The sequence below is a fragment of the Xenopus tropicalis genome, chromosome 4 (assembly GCF_000004195.4).
Source record: "Xenopus tropicalis strain Nigerian chromosome 4, UCB_Xtro_10.0, whole genome shotgun sequence".
NCBI classification, from domain to species: domain Eukaryota; kingdom Metazoa; phylum Chordata; class Amphibia; order Anura; family Pipidae; genus Xenopus; species Xenopus tropicalis.
Genome location: NC_030680.2, coordinates 46,643,456 through 46,650,935, shown reverse-complemented (window position 1 = coordinate 46,650,935; position 7,480 = coordinate 46,643,456). Strand labels below are relative to the sequence as shown.

General features: G+C 40.8%; 1 long non-coding RNA gene across 1 annotated transcript; it reads right to left on the bottom strand.

Annotated features, from left to right (window-relative positions):
- Positions 1 to 5,556: 5,556 nt before the first annotated feature.
- On the bottom strand, positions 5,557 to 7,085 carry LOC116410551. Its single transcript, XR_004222469.1, has 2 exons — positions 6,185 to 7,085; positions 5,557 to 5,869 (listed from the first exon to the last, which is right to left on the bottom strand). It is a non-coding gene; the product is annotated as an uncharacterized LOC116410551 (long non-coding RNA).
- Between the last annotated feature and the right edge of the window lie 395 nt (positions 7,086 to 7,480).

Here is a 7,480-nt window from a genome sequence, read left to right as displayed (position 1 = left end):
ACCAAAGACATGTTTCCGTTACCAGAAATTCAGGCTAATACTCCAGATAGGGGAAACTCTAGTATTTTCTGAAGAAGATTGCCCATTGTGTGCTGAGCCCCCCACAGTGGGACCCCATTAAGTGCCCCAGCTCACTTAATATGTATATCAGGCAATTTCAGCATCATAAGAATTCACATTTAACCAAACCGGCCTCATTATGTAAATGTCTATGTCCCAGCATGGCTGACCACACTGGAAATGGGCTCCCTGTGTAGGGTACAGCACACCATGGGGGTATATTGTTCTAAAAATTGTTTACACCATCCAAGTGGGGTTTTTACTCACCCTCAGTGAGTAAAAACATTATTTGGGTCATAGAAGGCACTTCTATAGCCACCCTGAAAAAGTGAATGTCAAGAGATGCTCAAGGATTCTTGTCACTTCCAAGTCATTGAAGGACCTCCTACAGACCAATGGGACTCTTCAGACTACAGATGCAATGGCACTGGCGGTCCTTTCTGAGAGTGCTAGATATGCGGTGAGGACATTCAATTTATAGATCTTCTTCTCCACTGTGAGACTTAATAGGCGGCTGACCAACATAAAGGGTCGCTCACTGGCTAAACTTGATGGATATGTTGTTCCTCCAGCCTGGCTACTTCTGCCCAAACACAGATCTATATTCAGGATACGAGGAAGCTCTTTTTCTGCAAATGTGATCTTTCCAGCCAACCTTGAGTGGGGCAGGTTCATTTTCCTTTGTCTTCCTGTGTAATTGAATCGATGAAAGTGACATTTACTCGCTCCGGGTCCTTAATGAAATTGCAGCATTAGAAGCAATGAACTTGGAGTGTACCAATACCACCCAGGTGACCACCCTTACTGTGGTCATTCATCATTGCTTTAAAAATGACAGAGATAGGGCTTTAAAGAGATTACATTTGGGACATCAATTCCGGCACGCGTCTTCCCTGCGTGTTTAATGGTAACATTAATAGTTATTCTGCATTCACACTGTGTCCCGTGCACCCTTGAACAAGGGTGTGGGGGGATATCCCTTAAACAGTGACAGGGTGAATTGTAAGCATTAAATAGGAAAGATAATGAAGGAAAGGTGACGCTCAATACGCAGTTTATAAGGCCATAAAACAAATGGAATTATGAGAACTATCATTGTAAAAACTAAGGGTCAGATCCAAGTCAGAACATATCCCCTTATAGTTAGTGTAGGTAGTGTAGGTATCTCTTTGTACAGACTATGAGCAAACGTAGGGGGCTGTTCCTGATAAATTGTGCTTCGTACAGGGGAATCCCTATGCTGCCATATATATAATTTATACAGACTATGAGAATGTGTTGTCCCCGCTAGGGAGAATGTGAGTCCAGTTTTGTTGGCCTAATACCACACAAAATAACACACTTGGGGGCATTTACTCTCTGCACCTCAGTGGGTTAAGTTCAATTTCAGAGCTTTTTCCCATGTTTCCAATATAATTGCAGTTGCCAGGGAGAGATCATTTCCAATTCTTCCCGATTCCCTTGGTACAACTAAACTACGGAGGTTGCTATGGGAACCCACCAGGCTCTGGATTTCCAGTCCAGTTCTACATGCAACGCGCAGTCAGACCCCATCCGCAATCTCTTTCTGAATGACCACTAATGGGTTTACTTTTGTGCCCTCACACCCAGAGCCATAGTAAATGATGGTTCACCTTTAAGTCAACTTTTAATATGTTATAGAATGGCCAATTCTAAGCAACTTTTCAGTTGGTCTTTATTATTTATTTTTTTATAGTTTTTTAAATTATTTTCCTCCTTCTTCTAACTCTTTTGCAGCTTTAAAATGTGGGTCACTGACCCTGGCAGCCAAAAATGATTGCTCTAGTGAGGCTCCAGTTTCATTGTTATTCTTACTTTGTATTATTTATTTTTATATTCTGGTCCTCTCTTATATATATATATATATATATATATATATATATATATATATATATATATATATATATATATATATACCAGTCTCTCATTTAAACCACCCCCTGGTTGCTAAGATAATTTGAATCCTAGCAACCACATAGTTGCTGAATTCCAAACAAAAAACTAATTCAAAAACCACAAATAATAAAAAATTACCAATTGGGGACTTCCGGGGGGCAGACCCAAGAGATGGCTGCGTTTTAGATGAGCTCTCAAACCAGGACTCACAACGCTTATTATTACACCGCCTAGCTCATCCCTCCCCTGCAACCCCGGAACGCAGCGCACCCACCTCGCAGACCCGGACCGGACATACTGGCGCCGATCGCTAGCCAAACCTCCTTCGTGCCAAGTGCGTCCTGCACAACGATACCTGTGTAGCAAAAATAACCCCCATTTGCCACAATACTATACCCTCTCAAGAGGTAAAGCACCCTGCCAAAGCTAGGTATAAAAACCTAAATATGCTTACCTTAAGGCCATCCATATAGCAAGTGACACAGACCAAGACTCTATACACTGAACATACTCTGTACAAATGGATCTTTACAACAAAGCCCAGTCAAAAGGCCTTATACCATACAATAGCAGAACTATAAAAACAAACTTTATCAACTCCAGGCAGGAAAACCATACCTACCAATTTGGTGGCAAGAAAGCCAACCCCACACCCACGTGTGCTGAAACGCTGTCTAACGTTAATATAAAAACTCTACCTCTTCATATAGGAGAAATCACTCCAGCTGTACAAATGTACATACAAACAAACATTCAATGCCTAGACAGAGGGGACACACCCAACTGGCCAAACAAACCACGGATAACGAAAGCATTCAAACACAAGTAGACCATAATACAACAGACAACAAAGACTACTTACCTATCTACCACCTAAAACAATTACACTAGCCTGGTATGGAAAAATGACTACCATGCCATAAAGACAACCAAAAGAAAAAAAGGCAACACAAGACTCAGAACAAATGGAGATAAATATTGAAACAACAAACCAACAACCACAAACTACCCAAGCTCAAGATCTAGCACAACTTCTAGGCCCACTGCTAGACCAAAAATTAGCGAGCATAAAAGAATCTATGGCAGAAATTCTACAACAAGTCACTAAACCAAACACAAAGAATATCAGAGGCAGAACCGTTGCACATTGGAAGACAAAATCGACAAAGCCCAGAAATCAATAGATCTGCAACAACATGAAATCATCATAATGGCAGATAAAATTGATGTCTTGGAAAACAGGAGCAGACGAAACAATTTACGGCTGGTAGGCATACCAGATTCTCTAAAAGGCCCAGAACTTGAACAACGATAAGGGCTCTGGTACACGGGGAGATTAGTCGCCCGTGACAAAACTCCCTGTTCGCGGGCGACTAATCTCCCCAGATTGCCATCCCACCGGCGAAAATGTAAATCGCCGGTGGGATGGCATACACGGCGGCGCGATTTCAGTGAAATCGTGCAAGTTGCCTTGAGAGGAAACTTGCGCGATTTCAGTAAAATTGCGCGATTTAAATTTTTGCCGGTGGGATGCCAATCCGGGGAGATAAGTCGCCTGAGACACAGGAGATTTGTCACGGGCGACTAATCTCCCTGTGTGCCAGAGCCCTTAAAAACAGAACTTCCAAAACTGCTTAAAAAATGGAAGAAACACAATCTCATTATTTAATTGAAAGATTTCACAGAATCGGGCCTCCACCATCCAAAGACTCAAACTGACCACGACAAACCATATTTAAACTACTTAACTATGAAGACAAAATGAACATCCTAACAGCATACAGAAGAACAAAAGACCAAGGGCACCGCCTTCTGCTCTTCCAAGACTTCTCAGCCACAGTAGCAGCAAAGCACAAGGAATTCTCAGCAGTATGCAGACTCCTGTATGCCTCAGGACACCGATTCTCCCTTCTATTCCCAGCAATGGAAAAAATGTCTTCTTATAAAACCCCAAACAAGCCATGGACTACTACAACGCAGTAACATCAAGGGACAACGAACAAAACCAAACATCCTAAACAACAAAATGACTATTTGACCTAGTAATTGACAAGGAAAGTGAACTTAACATTGTACTCCATCACATCAAAACTCAACTAATAGCGATGGCTTCCGCAAAGGATTGGTCAGAACCCAACTGACATTTAGGAAGCTGGCATTTGCTCTCCCCTTCCTCTACCTCTCCCCCCCCCCCTTTTTTCCCTACTATCCCTCCCTCCCCACCACCTCCCCCGCCAGCCTGTATCTCACTTACCTCAATGTCCCCTCCCATAAAATACCTGCTCACGTTAACAGCATGAAAAACTAGGCAACTAGAATTTTCTTTTTTCTTTTATCTGTGTAAATATGAAACTGTTTACTTATACCAATGCAAAATCTCAACTCCAGTTAACTAAGTTTGCTCATACGCTTAACATACAACCCCCTTATAAACAAACTATTCCATGGCCTTGTGAGAATAAATACCGGAGTGACAAGCCTGCTCGCTGGGACAGGCTAACCCTCCATGCAACCTGTATAACCGCAACCACACGCCTTAAAAAGGGCATCGGGTAAAACCCCCTTTTTTCTTCAGATGGCAGCTGTCACTGAAGCGCTAAATATCCCAACCCAACCTATCACTGAATTTAAGATACTCTCCTGGAACGTAGGTGGCTTAAATACCCCAATAAAAAGATGGAAGGTATTAGACCGACTACGTAGAGAAAAGGCCCAAATCATCCTCTTACAGGAAACCCCACTGGCGCCAAAAAGATAAACAAACACTTAAAGATAAATGGTTACATATTGTAATAGAAGCATCTTATAAAACTAAAGGAGGAGTAGCGATTCTAATAAGTAAAGATCTACAATGTACTCTCTCAAAAACCTAAGACAAAAACGGTTGTTACATAATTGCTGATCTAGATGTATATGGTGTTAAATATGCAATAATAAATATATATGCGCCAAATAATGAAAACAAACATTTCTTTACAGATGTACTACAGAAGATTGACTCCTGGGGGCCACCAATATCATACTAGGAGGCGACATGAACGTAACCTGGGATGACTTCGTGGACAAATCAGGTAAAGCCACCACACACTCAAAAACAGAGCAAAACACCTACACAACTTATGTGACATCCTACAATTACACGACACATACCGATACCTACACCCCATAGTCAAAGACTATACTTTCTACTCAGGAGTACACAAATCCCACTCGACACTGGATTACATCTTTGTCTCCCGGGCAATGCTGCCGGAGGTCTTAACGGCCAAAATAGGCAATATTGACATATCAGACCATGCTCTACTTTTCACTGGACTAAAGTTATTAATGTCTCATCTGTGCTCCAGTGGGACTTTCAAACCTTCTTAAAAACTAGCTGGGCAAATTACATTGACGACAACATCAATCATTGGGATAACCCACAGCTACTTTGGGCAGCGGCAAAACCACTCCTGAGAGGACACATAACATCATATCTAATACGACAAAGAAAACAATACAATGACAAATACAACCTCCTCCACAAACAATTAACATCACACTACACAGAAGATAAAAATAAATACACAGACACCAAACTACTTTTCGATACTTTATTGAGAGGAAAAGCATACCAATCATTGAGTTACACAAAACATAAATTCTATAGGCATGGAAACAAATCAGGAAAGCTCTTAGTACTTTTAGCGAAAAGGCAGACCAGGAACACATTAATACAAAAACTTAAAACACCCGATGGCTGGACACAGGATCCGAGTCAAATTATAAACATAATTACTAACCACTTTAAAAAACTATATCAGACAGTAGAAGACACAGGAAGGCCTACAATTCTTGCGAGAAGCTAAGCTCCACAAACTCTCCGTACAAGACCACAACATCTTAGACGCACCTATAACAAAAACAGAGATATTAGAAACAATTAAAACATTAAAAAATGGGAAATCGCCAGGACCGGATGGTCTCCCAGCAGAATTCTACAAACAATTGGCACCTGACATAGCCCCCAATTTAGAAACATTATATAACAACACTCTATAGGGACACCCACTATGGCATGAAGCCAACGTTGCCAGAATAATGTTAAACCCCAAAGAGGGCAGGGACCAAGCTCATATAGACCCATATCACTGCTAAATCAAGACATAAAAATAATATCTAAAATAATGGCCAACAGACTACAACAGATCCTACCAAAAATACTTACAGAACACCAAACCGGATTGCTTAGACAATGACATCCCGTTCAAGCTCTCAGGAAAATACTTACAGTAGTCTTCCAAAACAACCTAGAGAAAAGAAAACAAGAAATGTTAATAAACTTAGACGCTGACAAAGCCTTCGATAGAACATCACATGCACACCTGTCGCCCACAAAAATTAAAACACTTTGGCATACAGACATTTAACCTATACAAAAGCCTATATAGCTCACCTAGCACATTCATAACAGTTAACAACTGCAACTCAGAAAGATTTATCATCGGAAGAGGGACACGTCAGGGATGCCCCTTATCTCCCCACCTATTCAACCTAGCCATAGATCCCCTGCTGAGACATATAATGAAGATACCCAAATTGAAAGGAATCCACACAGGCCGAACAATTCTCAAAGTAACAGCATTCGCAGACAACATTTTGCTATTCCTAAGCCAGCCCCAAACGGAAACACACGCAATTTTATCAATAATACAAAGATTTGGAAAAGTGGCAGGCTTTCAAATAAACCTAGACAAATCTGAAGCCCTACAACTCACCCAATCGACATCCACTACATGGCCTACACAATTCCCATTCAAAAAAGCTGAACACAGTATAAAATATTTAGGCATAACTATACCCTCAGACCACAAAAAGACATACGCACTAAATATAAGGAAAACAATAGATGCCTTACAACAAGAAACACAAGAATGGAAACACATTAATCTGACCTTCTCTGGTAGAATACACTTCATTAAAATGTTTCTTTTCCCAAAACTACTATACCCAATGTAAATGCTGCCATACTACATCAAAACCACAGGCTTAAAACGGCTGAACAACATCTTTAGAACTTTTATCTGGAACAAAAAACGCCCTAGAATAAATCTCACCAAACTGGAACAGCCTAAGCACTTAGGGGGACTTAATCTCTCCAATATCAAAGAATATTACGAAGCTGCCCTCCTTAGATACGCAAGAGACTGGCTATTAAACAAAAATCTCTATACAACAGCAACATCAGACCAATATTTAATTGGAAAGTATTCCATCAATTACCTACTACATATACCCCCAACACAACTCCCATACACCATACAAAACAACTCCCTATTCATAGATACCCACAAAGCATGGCATACGGTGAGACAGAGACACGACATATCATTGCACATCTCGCCATACCTATCATGGATAGGAAATCGATAGACTTTCCTGCAGGTCGCCACAACCCCACCTTAAAGGAACAGTAACACCAAAAAATGAAATTGTATAAAAGTAACTAAAATATAATGTGCTG